The sequence below is a fragment of the Populus nigra genome, chromosome 3, assembly GCF_951802175.1.
Source record: "Populus nigra chromosome 3, ddPopNigr1.1, whole genome shotgun sequence".
Lineage (NCBI taxonomy): Eukaryota > Viridiplantae > Streptophyta > Magnoliopsida > Malpighiales > Salicaceae > Populus > Populus nigra.
In genome coordinates, this window is record NC_084854.1 from 24274912 (window position 1) to 24292769 (window position 17858).

Consider the following 17858-nt stretch of genomic DNA (forward strand, 5'->3'; position numbering starts at 1 on the left):
AAGTAGGGCAAGGAGGGTAGTCAGATTTTCATCTTGTTATTGTTGTTATTATTATTATAATTATTATGAATAATGTAAAAAAAATCCAATTAATCTAGGAATATGATTCTCATGTTAGATAATCAAGTAATTATTTTGTCTTAACAACCTCGTTCATTATTCGTAGTCAAAGTAGTTGATAGCTTATACTTGGTGCTTAATTTGTAGCTAGTGCTTGCAAAACATTTTCTTTGGTGGAGGTAAAAACTTTTCAATGCTTGAATAAGTATTTTTTTTATAGATAAAATACAATAATATTATAAAGAGAGATATTCTGGTTGTGAACTTTTAACCTGAATGATTCATGTTGTATTTATAACTCACGAATCTTATTTTTTATATAGAAAAGAGAGGATGGAGTGTAATTTTACCTTTGTGATATGTTAAATTATATTCTACTTAAAATAATACGTATTGTATTAATATAAAATATTGAGGGATTCGTATTGGGTCCCAAAAAAATATCTGGTGAGTGTTGGGCTTGAGGCCATTAGAGATGAAAATGAGTTTAAATGATCTACCTAGATCTAAGCACGTTTGACTCGAGTGTGGAAACTTGAGTTCACGGGGTGCTGGGGTGCACGCCCACCACTAAGGGTAGTGGGCATGTCACATCCACGTTGGGCTTGCACTCTACATAGGCTCGAGTTTCTTGCCCGAGCTCAAGCCCCTTAAGTGTTAGGTTTGGGTTTACTATGCCCGAAACCATTCATTTTAGCCCCATGATTTACTTTGAGCTTGGGAAACCAAGCCTAAATCCATAAAGATATTCGTGTTTGTCCTATTTCAAGGGAAGTTTTTTAGTTCATTTTGGAATGTTTCTTAATTCATTTTATCTGGATTCATTAATTATTATTATTATTTGTGACATCCCTTAACAGTTGGATTATTGATTTGAGATTTTTATGTTAATTGAAGCGGGTTAATAATATCAAACAAATCCCTACTTTCATAGTTTTTCTTTAATGTGGTCCTCCTACTTATCTCACATTGCCTAAATAAATTATTTTCGTGCAAATCTTACTTTTTTTCTTTTAATCTAGGATTAAGTTTCTTGTGAATTGCATTTCCACACTTCAACCCATGATCAATTAACGAGACTTTATCACGATTTTATAATTAAATTGTAGTGTAGATCGAGAATTTAAGCATTAAAACAAGGTGAACAGTGGGTCTCATTTGCCATAACAACTCAGGAACTAGCGAATGAATTTAAACAGAAGAGCTTATTTAAGCAACGAATGATAAGTAGAAGGACTGTATTAGGAAAATTAATTGATGAGGACCCACATTAAAACTTTTATGAAAATAGAGGGACCCGAATTGCTGACGCAAGGAAAAACAAGAGCATGTAGCTTTACCAGTAGACTACAAGCTGGCCCTCAAAACTGAGTGGGAGCGGGTTTCTAACCGTGTGTTTGGTATATTTTAAAAGTGTATTTATTTAAAAAAATATATTAATTAATATTTTTTAATAATTTTAATATACCAACATAAACATAAAAAGATTATATAAAAGATATTTTAATATATATTTTAAAAAATATACATGCTGTATCACAATAATAAATAACTTTTCGTACGATAAATAAAACACGGATACTCACATGGAAACTGATGACTATTTTTCCTTGAAATTTCGGAAGTTTGAATTGTAGTAGATTTTTTCTAGATCTCAGAGGGATTTTTCTCGCAACATTCAAGATTTGCTTGTTGAACGAAAGACACGTCGAAGCTGATTGATGCCTTTCTCACTTTCTAGAAAGCCATCAAATTTCTTCAAGATTGTTATCAGAAGCAGGTCAACAAATTCTACGTCAAATATCATATCTCTGTGATGAGACCCTCGATCTTTTGTCTACCATGCTCTTGAATTTCCACTGCTATTAGTAAATAAAGTCTAGACCCATTAACCAAGAGACTTGCAATTAGTGAAGTGATTAACTAGAGGGAAAGAGAGGGAGAGTTTCTAGTGGGCCAATGTAGCTTGGAAAAATCTTCAAATTCCCTGCCCTTCTCTCTCTCTCTCGCTCCCTCTGATTGCAAGTTTAATCCTGTAAATGATGCCGAAAAGGGGTCATCATTTTGATAATCCGCGTTAGCTTTCTTGATCACTGCAGCTGCTATGATTTTTCTCCCCTGCCTTTTGAAAAGGCCATGTTTCCGTTCTCATGATCTTGCCAAGTGAATCAAGAATCATGCACCTGCTTTTGAATTTTAAATTGTCACATAGTGTTTTATCTATATCGGAGAAATCTGCACCCGGAAGTCACTCGAGAAAATACATGGATAAATACGCGTGAGAACTTGCACACATGAATGTACACTATTCTCCAACTAGAAGCTTTACAATTACGAGGTGCTGCTTCAGTTGAATTCAACTCAAATACCCAGTTATTAAACTAGGATCAAATTAGTGTAAATCCTGAGTCACGTTTCATGAAAATTATTTTTCTTGTTTTTTTTTTTTTTTTTTGCTGGAAAATAGTTTTTTTTGAAAAATAAATTCCGAAAAAATGAATTATTTTCCGATATTTGGTAGTGTAATGAAAAATAAGTTGTGAAACACTTTCCAGTGTTTGATTATGTCATGGAAAATGAGCTGGAAAATAACTTATTAATATTTTATTTCTTTCAAGTTTATTAAAATAATGTGGAACAAATCTTACAAATTAAAAAGTTGAATGAGAATGAAATTGAAAAAAAATATAATTTAATAAATTATCTCAAATAAAATAAATAATAATCAAAATAATAGAGATCAAATCTAAAAAATAAAAAAATTGAAAGATGAAGAAATTAAAATAATAATAATTAACATTTCATAAATTATTTCAAATAAAATAAGTAACAATCAAAAGAATAAGGATCAAATTTGATAGATAAAAAATTTCAATTAAAAAAGGATAAGGGAAAAGCAAATAACAATTATAAAAATAAAGACCAAAATTAATATAAAACTTAAATTCTAAGAGATGAAATTGAAAAAAAAATCAAAACAAAATATATATAACAATCAAAAGTTTGATGACCAAATTTGATATAATCAGCAAATAATATGACATTTCTAAATTTTTCACAACTTCTAGAAAGTGTTTTCCTCTCAAAATAAAAGGAAAACACTTTCCTGGAAATAAAGCTAAATTTTTCTTTGACTGGAAAGTGTTTTTCGTTGACCAACTTTTCTAATGACAAACAAATACAGGAAAGTTTGGTAAATAATTTCCTGGAAACCAGTTTCCGGGAAACAAATACAGCCTCAATTTCTTATTAAAATAATAAAAATGATATCGTTTAAAAGAAATACAAACAAAAATGACAATGATTTTTTTGGTTGAGTTCGACCAGGTCTCAATAGGTTAACCCGAGTCGCAGGTTAACTCAGATTTTTTACAAGTTATTCAAGTCAATTTCTTCCTCTATTTTATATGAAACCCAGACCGGTCTATGCTATGAGTTGACTCATTAGGCCGGTTTGGATTTTATAATAATGCTTAAAAAGTATTCAATTTGACTCTTTGTTTTATTATTCCAGACAAAGTTACCAAGCTCGGTCAGGATATAAATTGGGTGGATTAATCCAATTCAATTTAAAACTATTGTATTTCAAGATTTTTTTGAAGTTAAAATGATATTATTTTTTTTAAAAAAATCAAATCAAGATTAAGTTGTGGGTTAATCTGCCGAGTTGATCGGATCACATCAAGTTAACTTTCACTCAGTCTAACTTAAAACTTGGCCTCTACTAGAGATTGGGTTGACATGTCTAGCCGAATTTAATAAGATCAGTTCTAGGTTATATATTTTTTTTCATGTATAAAAAGAATACCCAAATAAATCTTGGGTGATGCTTAACAACGTATTATCTCGATTAAATTTTGGGCAAATGCTCACCATAACCTGTATATGACGCATGTATTGCGTTGGTATGTATCTATGAGGTCCTTTCTACAGATATTAATGGAGGAAATTAACATTCTACATCCATGCATGTGAACGATTGAGCATGGCTTTGATTTCTCACCGAAAGCAAACTTTTCTAGTTATTACAGTTACTCGCTCGAAGGAAGAAATCTTGCAAAAAGTCCAGACATGCATGGCCATGTAATATATAACTCAATATTATATCCGTTGATCTTGACTCGATTAATGATAGTTTACATTACATTGAAATCCTGCCTGCATTTTACATGCAATAACTCATTCCCATTGTAGTGATGATCACCAATGGAGCTTATAAATATCTCACTGATTGAATTCAATTCTTGAGAGTGGGTGTTGTTCTTTTGGGATCGTTTGGATCTTGTCTTGAAGGCAGCAGGAAAATTATCCAAGAAAATTAAAAGATTCATGTAAAATGGTTTCATTTTTTGATTCTACGATATTGTCTGCAGGTTACTGATTTGACAGTGGAAAGATGAGAATGGTTTGGATATAAGAGATTTTTAGATGAATTTATTTTATATTTTTAATTTTTTAACCAAGCATGTTTCTATTTTTTTTCTATTTATTTTTTTAATCTTAAAACACTAATTAAACATGCACGATGAAGAAAGACTGGAAAATTCATTAAAAAATCCGAGTACTGAAAAACGACTCCGCATTGAGTGATGATCTAGAAAGAAAAAAAATCTACTAATGATCTTAATTCCAAGGATTTTTCTCAGAAATGATCTCCAACACATGCGAAGAAGACATCAACATGAATTATTATGAGCAAATTCAACCCTTGACCAATAGCTAAAAATAGAAAAATATTAAAGTCAAAAATTTATCTTATTTATTTATTATTTTATTTTACTTTTCAAATCTACCCTACACCCTAGGAAATATACAGTGGGAAAACCCCAATCCTTTAGAAAATTTAATTTTAAGTCGATTGATTATTTGCCATAAAAGAATAAAATATGAAGAAAATTCCCTTGCTGGAAGGGCATCACTACATGGCTAGCCACGTACTCACATTATCGAAAAAAAAGAGAAAGATTCCCCGACACACTTTAATTCACTGTACAACCTGTCACACACAATCCGATCCTGCAAGATTACAAGAGCTTGTCTAGTGGAGCCACGTAAGCAGTTGCCAGACATTACATATGACACGATCTCTTCTACTTAGCTCCATCAATCCCTATAGTATCAAGATCTCTTTTTTTTCGAATAGATCAGTCTTTTTTATTTGAATTCAAAACCTTGTTCTTACCTTGATAAGTGTTTAGTAAAACATTACTTAATACTTCACCTTTTGAAAGTAATACTATAAAATAATATAAATTATATCTTAAATTTTTATTTAAAAATTTAAATTTGTAGGTTAAAATGATTATTTGACATGGTATCAGAGTTTTAATGACTAATCAGTAATGAATTCAAATCTTATTATTTTAATTTATTTGATAAAAATTAAGCACAGGTAAAGTGGATCTATACAAGTTTTAAGTTTAAAAAACTTTTACTTGAGAAAATGCAATAAAAAATAATATAAATTTTATCATGAAATCTCACCTAACAATTTAAATTTTTAAATTGAGTCTTGTTTATTTTTTATTTTTTTCTGCTAGGAGCAGCTGATAAGGAGCCTACAAATCTATTACTTTTAGTTTAAAAAATACACAATAAATATTTACTAATATCTCAGCCTGCAGATTTTCACCACTCACCGATCGGTAGTTGCTGAAAGAAAACTATGAAGTCTTCTGCAGTGTTTGGCTGCCTAAACTTGGTGCCGATTTGGGAATTACCGGGTTTTTTTATGGCTTTTCATTCAAAATTAGAATTTTAAAGTGTTCGATAATAATTAAAAGTTAATATCGTAACTCTTTCTATGATTTTACAATTAACTTTTGAAGTTATAACTCGTAACTTTTAAACTACAGTAAAAAAACACAACAACAGTTAAAAGCCTTGTACTTACCCAAACGTTTCAGCAATGATTTTACTGTTTATATTGATCAATAAGAAAAATGTTAGAGAATAATATAAATCATATCCTGAGACCTTAACTAACAGCTTAAGTTATTGGGTTGAGATGGTTCTTTGACATGGTATCAGAGCCTTAATGACCAAATGGTCACGAGTTCGAATTTCACCATCTCCATTTATTTGATAAAAATTAAGCACAAGGTAATATGGCTCCATGCAAGTTTCAAGCCCAAAGAGCTTTCACTTGAGGGGGTGTGTTAGAGAATAATATAAATCATATCCTGAACCTCAACTAATAGTTTAAGCTATTGGGTTAAGATGGTTCTTTTATCCAATCGTTTCAGCAATGATTTTACTGTTTATATTGATCAATAAGAAGAATACAGTGCCCCCACGCTATTTTTCGTTTTTCACCTTTCCTTTCTGGAAAGTAATGGGGTAGAAGTATATAAGGCATGCATTGCTAGTGATAAATATAGATTTGTTTCAAATAATTTCTAACTTCTAGGTGATTTAGCCACCACTTACATAACTCTGTTTAGAAAGATCTACCAACTATTTAACAAGTGTCCCACTTTAAAATTTTAGAAAGATGTTTTTTTTGTTAGATATATAATAATATAAAACTAATATTAAAACATTATTTAATAATCCAAGATTTAAGATTGAAATGATTATATAATACAATATCAAAATTTTATTAATCAAACGGTCACAAGTTTTAATTTTACCATCCTCATTCTAGTTGATATAAATTAATTAAACATAAAATAATATGGATCTGTATAAATTTAATAAGTAAACATGTGTAAATTTCAAATTTAAATGATTTTCATTCAAAAAAATTGTGCATCAAAAAATAATATAAAATTATTCTTGAGAATTTACTAAAGTCGAAGGGCTTTACCAAAAAAAAAAAATATATATATATATATATAAAGAGTAGCAATTTGAGGCTATTAAAAACAAAAAATAATCAAATTTATAAAATATCAAGATCATTTATACAGAAGGTAAAAATATAACAAGATATAAACGAATTACATCAACCAAAAAGTTACCAAACCAAACCCCTCCCAGCAATTGCTGTGCTCTAGCATGCCACCATTGAAGTGGCAAAGATCATCCCTTTGATACTTACAAAGTTAAAATGGAATGGGTGCACACACACACACACAGACACAATCACATCGAGGCCATAAAAATTGCACCATTCTAGACAGGGGCATCCACATTGTAACAGGATGATTGTAGCTGAGCTTGTCTGCCTAAGAACCAACCCCACACGTTCACCCATCATATTTCATGGTCACTTTGGCCCTACCTTTGTTTCAGTGACATTTGGATTTGGCATTTCCATCGACCAAATATTTCAGTATCGGGATCTTGTCTCTCTCTCTCTCTCTGTTTTTTCTTTTTATATATAGAGTTAACTGTTAGTGAATTGAGTTCTTGAAATTAATGAGTTTGAGTGGACACTTTGAACTATAATTTGTTTAAATAGTCTTTGAGCATTGAGGGTTTGAGACCCAGATTTTTATTTTGATGAAAAAAATTGGAGTTATTATTATTATATATATACATATTTACAAAAACCACAATTTATATTAATTGTTCTATGTCATTAAAAATAAAAAAAATTACTCTTTCTTTGTATATATGATCCTAACCGTTAGGGTAAGAAAGAACATTCAACAACGGTCTAATTTATTTTGTTTGTATTTGATAGTGTGGTGTATATTATTTTTTAAAAATTATTTTATTTTTAATATTATTATATCAAAATTATCTAAAAATATATAAAAAAACATTAAATTTGATGTTTTTTAAGGAAAAAATATTTTTAAAAGCAGGTTGTAACACAAAAAGATTCACAGTACAATATGTTAAGCTTGTATTTGGTTGTGCGATAATAACCGTTAGGGCAAGAAAGAACATTCAACAACCTTCTAATTTGCTTTTTTTGTGTTTAGTACTTATTGTGCTGTATAATTTTTAATAACATCATATTAAAACTATTTAAAAATATCTAAGAAAATATTAATTTAATGTTTTTAAAGTGAAAAATGATTTAAAAAACATTTAAAAAAACAAGTAAACAGGTTATAATGCAAAAACATTCACGCCAATATATTAAGCATCTGTTTGGTTGTGCAGTAATATTCAGTCCATTAGAATTAATAACAGTAAAAAGCATCGCTGGCTGGAGGCTTTGAGCAAATCAATTTTAGATTTTTTGCTCTAATTGATTGCACCAAAAAAACTGCTAACTAATCCGATAATATATATATAAAAACCACAACATTATTAAAATCAGCTCAATCAAACACAGTTATGCTAATTTTAAGAGGTTCCATGGTGTAGCTAGGCTCCATTAAATAATTCAGAAAGACTGATTTCCTCATTCCATCAACATATAGAGATTAGTTCAAGATTACCGATCATTCAACCCTAGCCCCATGATAAACAGATTAACAAGTAAATTAATTTGCTAATCCTTCCATTAGAACCGTGTTATATGTGTAGATTACACTATCTGTGTCATTCTTACAACTTTTCACCTGTGAATTGTTTACCATTTAAAACCTCGAGGGATTTTTGGCGTGGCCACATTGCCGAGAGAGCAATATATACTGTACAAAATCAAGAAAAGAAACACTTGAAAACGTACATATTGGAGGGTTTGTAATAATGAAATGTAAATCATCTTGTAGAAATTATTAAGACTATAAGAGTGGAGGGAGGCATCTCCGTCATCACATGGCTTGTTGACACACTTACACACACATATATATAGAGAGAGATCGATCTATGCTTTGGCAGATAGAGAAATCTCCTGGGTTAGAAATTAGGGTTTTTGGGTGCCAAATATATGCATGGTCCCTCTCTTCTTGCCCTTTGCTTTGGGCCTTTTTGCTTCTCCCCACACACACACACACACACACACACACACATACATGGTCCCCTCTCCTCCTCCATTTCTCTCGAATCTGAAAAAAGAAGGTAGATTTAAAAGTTGATTTTGGGTACCACGTTATATTGGCATATAAGTGGACACTCATCATCATATATTATAATCACTCTATCAAGAAAATAAAATCATGATCTATTATAATCATTATTAATATGGTAAGATATGGATGATGAAAAAATTACGGTAAGATATGGCTTCCATGGTTTTTTAATCATGTACCAATAAAACATTGCATTATCAAAAAAACAAAATCTTTTTGTTGAGTCGCAAGGTAATTAATTAAATTTCAGTGTTAGTTTTACAATTTTTTTTATTTGTTGCATAGTGCATGCATATATGGGGTAGTGATGATATGGTAAATCTACTAAATCCCAAAATTCGTCTTTTTAGTTTTTCTTTTTAAATAACTACTAACCTATTTAATCTTGGGATATGACAGGGTAGCATCATTAATCCCAAATTGGTTGGAGATTCAAGTCACATTATGGATATATTGATCTGGATCATTCTAAAATAATATTTTTTTTAACAAAAAAAATAAAATAAAGTTTTTTGAATTTTTTTAGAAGTGAAAAAATTTTGATTGAGTCATAAGTTGACTTGTTAGGTCGATTGAATCAACTCTCATCTAATTTATTTCAAAACTCGACTCTAATTATGTCTTAGATTGACAAATTATCGAATTCACCTACCGAACCGAATTTAATAAAAATGGTAGCTATCACATGTCTACCACTACCAGATTTAATAGTTTTATTGATGAAAATTTTATTGGTTTTTACACTCACAATCCGCCAATACATATATTACTAACATGCTTATAAACAAAAACGGTCCGTGAAAAAACTATTCTGATCAGATATGTTATTAAATTGTAATATTTTTAGATTAATTTTTATACATTGAGACTATGCTCGTGTTTTTAGTGGAATGAAAAACATATCATATACTATTCATATCAAGATTACGTGGTTCATCCAACTCAAAAAAACATTAGCTAGGTGATTTATAAACTAACCAACTTATTTTTATTATTTGACTTATATAACGAGAATATTGTAAAGTCGGTGTCAACGAAATGATAATGTTGACATGCTAAAAATTCTTAACATGTGACTAGACATGGTGGACCTAATTTTGCTCACAGTGATGCATCATTTGAGTGATGACATATATACTCCTAAGACGTGCCCTTTCAACTAGAAAAATCATCCTTCTATGAGAATTTCACTCTTTCTTTTTCCTTAATCATCAAACAAAGACAAGGTAGCTAGATAATACAATAGTAAAAATAAAACCCTCCTTTTTTTTCTTCGGACCAATACATACAAGACAAAAAAAAAAAAAGCATCCTCATATATGTCTCTATATTAATTTGTCCTAATTACCCGACAAGATTTGGGAAATTGTTTTTCAAAAATCACATGAAACCATGATAGAAATTAACAAAGAGGAGAGGGGGGATTAATTAAAATGAAGAGAAGGGGGTTATACCTAATGATGTTCAATGAGCAGTTGCAACCAATTAAGTGATTGATTCAATGAACCCTCCTGCAGGAAGGCTATTAATTAGAGTTATTTATAAGATATAGTTGTACTTTTTCAGATCTCTTGGGAGAATATACACAATTAGATAAGAGATTAGTTAAAGACTTATAATAAACACATGCAAGATTAGGTCTTAGGTGTGTATCGATCGATCATAGCCAAATCATGGGCACACAAGCTTGAAATAAAATAAGTTTCATTTAAAGCTAAATCCCATCTGCCGAGGCTGGAAAATTTGATGAAGAAATATAAAATACCACAATTGTTTTGCAAGCAAAACCCTAAACCATTGTAAGAGCCGCTGGATTTGGACCTCGAGAATCATAGTTAATAATTAGGAATTACTTTTTCTAATTAAAAAAGCTACTAGACAAATAAGGTTGGATTAGGCCGATTGACTGAGAGATGGTGCATGGAAATTAATTTCTTAAACAACCATATAGCTAGCATGATCCATATGAAAGATTACAACTTACAAGGTAGTTCAAAACCTCTCTGGCTTGTTTAGATGAGCCAATTGATCATGCCAAATATGAATAAAATTCCTAACCAAACAAAATAGTAATTGGAAATCATTATCGCCTGGGCCCCATACAAATCATGGGTAGGTCAACCTTCAATGAAATGATAAAATATAATTTATTGGATTTTTTTAGCACATGAGTAGATATGGTGGTGGATCTTTTGTTTTATTAGATATTAACCATGGTGAGCTGGATTTTTTTTTCAATAAAAAATTAAACATGGAGGAATTTGCAATATGTTTTTTTTATATAAATAATATTAAATGTAAATCATGAAGTTAGTATACAAATCTAATTAAATAAATTAAAAATCATTTATGCCAATAAATTAAAAAAAAATCATTAACGATAACTAAATACACTTCTAGAAAAATCAAGAGGCAGATGTAAATCAAGATATATAATCTCGCAACACGGTTCATTCACGCATTGTGTTCAATCACTCTGTTTATTGAAATTATTTTTTATTTAATCAAATAATAATAGAAATAGATACACAAATAAAATTGATTGAATAAAATCGAAGGAAAAAAATATCTCGTAAGGTTGTATTTATAGAAATATTATCTAAAAATAAATATTTTTTATTTTTAAAAATAAAGTTTAATTATATAAAACATAAGAAAAATTATAGATGAATTAGAATAATATTTTCAAAAGTTAAATACATGCAAAAATAATTTAAAAAATAACCACTTTTTTAAATATTCTAAATACAAAAAAATAAAAAATCAAAGAGAAATCGCATTAATCTAAATATAAATTAAAAATATTATTTAAAAAAACACATTAAAAAATCATGATTTTTTTAAAAAATATAAAATTAACAAAAAAAAGAACATACGCCATTTAAAAGGGCTCGTGCGAGGGTAAAAAACAATTACAAGGGCCTAATTTTTTTAAAAAGTTCAATTGGGGCCAACGACTCCCTAATATTTTGTCAAAAACAATCACAAGTAACGCGTTGCCTTCTATTCCTAAGATTCTAGTCACCATGGTGGATGCAAAAACAAGACATATGTTTTTTTAAATCTAAAAATCTATTTTTCAACTAAATTTTGACCCAAAATATCTAAAAAAAAGAGGCTAAATGCTATGAAAAAAGCCCATAAATAACCTTGAAAACTAAAAATAAATACAAAAACTCAAAATTAACTGAAACATAAACTTTTCTCAAGCTTAAATCTTGTTTTTAAAGAAATTTAAAGGTGAAAAAACACCTAAGTTAAACTTCCTTACCAAATGGAACATTTTAACACTAAAATTGACCATTTTGGTGGTCGAAATCGGTATTAATCTTGATTTTTTTCTCTATTATTGAAATTTAACATCTTTTCTCTCTCCTTTCTCAAATTAGAAACTAAAAAAAAAATAGATTTTATACCAAAATTGAATTGAAAAACTATTTAGGGACCGAACAAGTATAATTTGTAAAGTTTGAGGACTAAAGTAATTTTTTTGTGATAACTTTGACAGCATCGCTCATTTGTGGTGTTTTTTTCCACTTTAATTTTTTGTATTTCAATTTTATCATTAATAAATTTGATTCAATTTGTTTTTTAATTGTGCTTGAAAAAATGCAATAGTATAAAATAAAAATTTGAGGACAAAAATAAATAAAAAACAAAAATTTTGAATAGCAAGTTCATAGCAAAATGTGAAAAGGTGAGCAATGCACATGTGCACAATGTTTAGTAATTAACTAGTTTATAGCCCATGATATGTTGTTGGATGAAAAAAAATATCTAGGTAATAGAGAATTATTTGATATTGTTATTAAAATCGACCAAACAGATTAACCTTGAAATCTTTCTATTTAAATTCTTATCTGTTCTAGGTTTAAATTAAATCGTTTGGGAGTGACCTTAATATGACTCCAACTACTTGGTTCATCCAGAGGCAACCCACCAAACCGTTTAAAAAAATTCCAACGATAAAATTGAGAAAAATAGAAAATGAAATTGATATAAAAAAAACATCTTGGTCCAACTTCTTACCTTGCTCATGTTTAAAATTAAACCGTGTGGAAGTTACTTTAATATAACCCTGTCGAATTGACCGGTCCAAAGATAACTTGATTAACCGGTAATAAATTTTTTAGGGTGAATTTTTTTTTTAAAAAAATAACAATGAAATTGGAAGAAAAAAACTCTTGACCCAACTTCTTGTCTGGCTTGGGTTTAAATTTAATTTACATGAGAGTTTCCTCGACGTGATCAATTCAGTCAACTTGATCAGTCAAAAAACAACCCAAATAATTGTGGAAAAATAGTTGAAGGATTAAATTGAGAGAAAAGAAGCTAATTTCATAAAATTAGGTTATGAAAGGGTCTAATTAGAAAAAGGAAGAAGTTAAAGTACTTATTTATGAATAGTGAATCACCATAATATTTTTTTAAAATGTTTTAGATGTATTAAATAGTTAATTATTATTTGATATCTTTTTAGCTCGAGCATCATGTGTTATGCCTTCAATTCTCCAGTCCTGGATTTCCATATCCGAGGGGGGAATCAATTAAATGTTGGAATAGAAATATGGGATGAGAATTTAATTGGTTGATGGGAGCTCAAAATAAATAAATAAATAAATAAAAGGTAGATAGTAAATTACTACAAATATAATCAATATAATATTATTTGGGAATTGACATTATAAAAAAAAAAGGACAAAAGTATCAAACTAAAACAAAAGGGAGAATGGTTATTCGATAATGGTGGGATTAAAAGCAACCCCGGTGAAGAGCTCGTTGTTTACACGATGCTTTTTAAAAAATAATTTTTTTAATTAATTATTTTTTATCTCCTTTAAAATCCTTTAAAAGGTGAAACCAATCTCATTCGAGGTCCGTGTCTGCCTCTCCTAATAAGTGTGTTTTTTAAGGATCGAACCTATGTTTTTATCTTTGCAGGGATATAGTAGTATCTTAACTGTCAGAATAATATTTTATTATTTTTTTATGTATTTGAATCATTTTAATATATTATATAGAAAATAAAATTCAAAAAATAATAAAAATAAATTAGATGAGGCAATGGAGATGCTCAGCCCACTGAACACAAGTCAAGCGGCAATCATCTCTGAGATTTATAGAAATCGTAGCTGTTAACTGTTTGTAAAGGTGAATGGTCCCAATCTCGCATTCCAAGAAAGGCTTTGCCATTCCAAAACAAAAGATCCTTTTTTTTTATAAATTGGGAGCTTTCAAGGATCGTGATTCTTGCCAGGTATTGTGGGTCATGTTTTCTTCTCTAAAGTCTTTCATGTCCTGTACAAGAAAATAATTTAAAAAAAAATGAGCAAATTTGTGGAAACAAAACGGCCAGTATATACACATATATTAAAAAAAATAATCAACATGAATATTTTTTCTAATAGATAAGATAAAGAAATTAAATAAATAAAGACAATCAATAAATTATTTTTATCATCTAAATCAAAGAAGAAGATGGTCAAATATTTTATTTCTTTTATTTTCTTATATCTCTTATTGTTTAGCTATATAAACTCTACTTTGACTTGACTTGAATATATATATCAAATTAAAAAATTATATAATTATTTTTTATTTTGAATTTCTACATATATATTTTGTGAAAAATATTTGTTTTAACCTTGTTTTTCTTCTTGTTTTCTATTCTAGTAGTGTTATTAAACTAGATCCAGTCTAACAGGTCGATCCAAGGCTCAAATAATCTAGGACTTGGCTCGAGCTAAGTCTCAAAAAAACCAAGTAGGATTTGATTTGATCAAACTCAAGTGATTTAACGAATCATCTCATGATCTGTTCAAAGCCCACTTAACTATTTACATTTTCTTTTCAAAATAACATGAATTTTCTTTCTAATTAAAATGATATTGTTTTAGTTGATGTACTCGAGGATGAGATTAATAATTTTGTTCCGACAATAATGAAAAAAACATGAGTTTTTCATTATCTTCCAAAAAAAAAAAACAGCTTTATATTCAAATCTGTTCTGCAGTTATCTTCAATTTCCACTCAAAGTCAACGTCTTGTTGTGAAAGAATTCCTAATCCGTTTGCATGTTTTGTCATGGTGATATGGCAATTTTATTTTTCTTCATCTAAACAGTGATCAAATTATTGATTGACCCTTGTTTCTTGCTTTTCTTGGATATAGCCTTACCAAAACTTGAAACGAATGCAGTGACGAGAATGCAAAAGGTCAATCAAACAACAGAGCTGAACAGGAAATTTAAAAGTGCAGGGGCCTATATGAAAGAAATAGGATAATATTGAAACTAAAATAACACAAGGCAAGCCATGGAGATATAGACGCTTAACTTTTACGGAACCGATTTGAGATTTCATTGAAAATAAACCAAAGTTCAAGGACTATAATCTAAAGCTGAAAAACAAAGAAATTGGCTCGTAGACTCGAATATAAAAAATCCCCCACTACTTGAACCAAAAAATCATGGAAGCAGTTGTGCTTTAGTTTATCGTGCAATTATTTTTGGGATGTAGGATTTGGTGTTAATTTGCTGTAATGATATATAGTCGTATTATTTTATATAATTGTTTTTATACACAAAATCTTCTTCGGCTGAGATCTTTAGGGTATTTTTAAGCAGTGATAACCCACTCGTAAGGAAAGGATTGTGCCCCTAAGATGGCCTCTTGGGGCATTTGTAAGTGTCCCTAGGGCATCCCTTTGGGGCACCCAGAATCTTTCTCCAAATCTTTTCTTGCTCTGGATGTCCATGAATGGATTGTTCAAAGATTTCTTAAAGGAAAATAATATGTGCAAAAGCTTCTTCACAAGCAACATCTAACACTGGATAATGTAAAGTTTCTTCAGAAAGTGTTTTGGCAGACTAGTTAATTAGAGTCTAATTAAGCTTAATAAAGTCTAATTGGAAGAACTAAATCGATTTCAAGCACAATTATTTTCTACATGTACAGGAATTTTTATTTTTTGGGCACCCAAAAAAATCCAAATCATGGTAAAGTTATCTTAGTGAATTATTTAGAAATAGGGAGTAAAAAATGTATATCTTGCCTGCTACAAAAAAGAAATAGGGAGGCATTTGAATAAGAATGTACGAAACTTCATGATTTCAAGACTGTTTAAACATATTTCAATTATTTCTTAATTATTAAGAATGGATTTGATTATTATATATATATATATATATATATATATATAATAAAAAAAATAGGTCAAAACTTTATCATGATCATGGATTGACAAGATTAGCCTCAGTTGATCTAGACTATTTTCAACGATCGACTTGATCATTCTAGATAAACTCTTCTTATGTTTTTCTTTTAATATTTCTTTTAAAACTCATTTCAAATCAAGTCTGGAGTTGAACAAATTTGGATCAACTCGTCGAGCAGACAATGTCTGGTTTAATAATCAAAACATTTTTGGGCAGTAACTAGAGGTTGTGTAGATTGGACCAAAACCAGCACCGTTTCCCTTAGTTCGAACTTGTTCCTGGGCTTTAACTACATTCCATTGCCAAAATCTCCCCAGCCTCGACAGCATTCTTCCTTCAACCACACACACACACACACACACACAAAATCTCCCTCTGATAATTTGAGTTGAGTCAATCAAGCTTAAAGATGCTACAGACAAAACGTTAATAACATCAACCTTGCAATCTATATAATAATTAAAACGTTTGAAAATCATAATACTTCATCATCACGACATAAAAAATGATTGATTTTTGTCTTCACAGGAAAGTTTAACTCAACAAAAGCAATCAATAAAGACGTATATATGTGAGCTTTTGGAATCAATAGTCAGAGCCTTGAAGAAGCTCTCAAGCTTGAGTCCACCAAGAAAATGAATTGTTTGACATTGAAGGAAATAAAGTAATCAAGAAATATTTCTTAATGCCTCGAGTAAGAATTTGATTAGCTTGCTTTATCCGCTCTTTTCTTTTTGGTTAAGTTGTCCCTCTCCTTCATAGAATAACCATGTATTTAGCACTTGATTATGGAGTGGACATTAGGCAATTTGGGGCCATTTCACTTGAGTACTCTCTAGACCAAAAAATTTGACCCCCAGAGAGAAAATATGATAGAGATTCTTGTATTTTATGTTTATATCACATGAAAGACTCACACAGGTTTCTTCCCTGCTCACTGTTTCATGTAAGAAAAGGAGAGAAGCATTGGAAACTTGGATGATTCTTCTTAGGAAGACGACATTAACGAGGAACTTCAAATTTTTATGGGCCTTTTTTATTCTTTGTCTGTGGATTTGTGATGCCATTGTCTATTGTTTATATCTATTAAGATGATTGTGGTTGTGATTATTATTGGTGTATTTTGACAATCAGGACAAATTTTGTATACCGAGAATTCTTTCTTTCATGGATCAATGTATTAAGAAAAATTTCCGGCAACTTTCGAGATCCGAATCCGAGGTAATAACATGATAGAAAGATCCGTTTAAGGTTTTGATTAAATTTTCAATTATTCAGCCCAGTTAAAGAGAAGGTGCAACTTGAGTTGGGCTCAGCTCAGCAGGAAGGTAGAGGTCAGCCTAGACCAAGAAACTCCTGGGGTGGCTTGGTTTTGCCCCAAGATCCATGGAGAAATGATTGATTTTTCAATGGTTACGAGTGATTTGCAAAAATCATAATTATAAAACATGGTTTATAGGTCACCCCGTTAATTTATTGATTCAAAACCAGGTTTAAGATGGGTTTTATTTCAAACCGATTTGAAAATTGACCTAGTTAAATTCAGCCGACATTGACTAGATCAACTTCAAGGGTTTTTTAAATTTTTATCTAAAATAATGCAATTTCTTTAAAAACCAAAATAATATTGTTTGAGATCGACTCGTGTTCATCCAACAAAACCACAA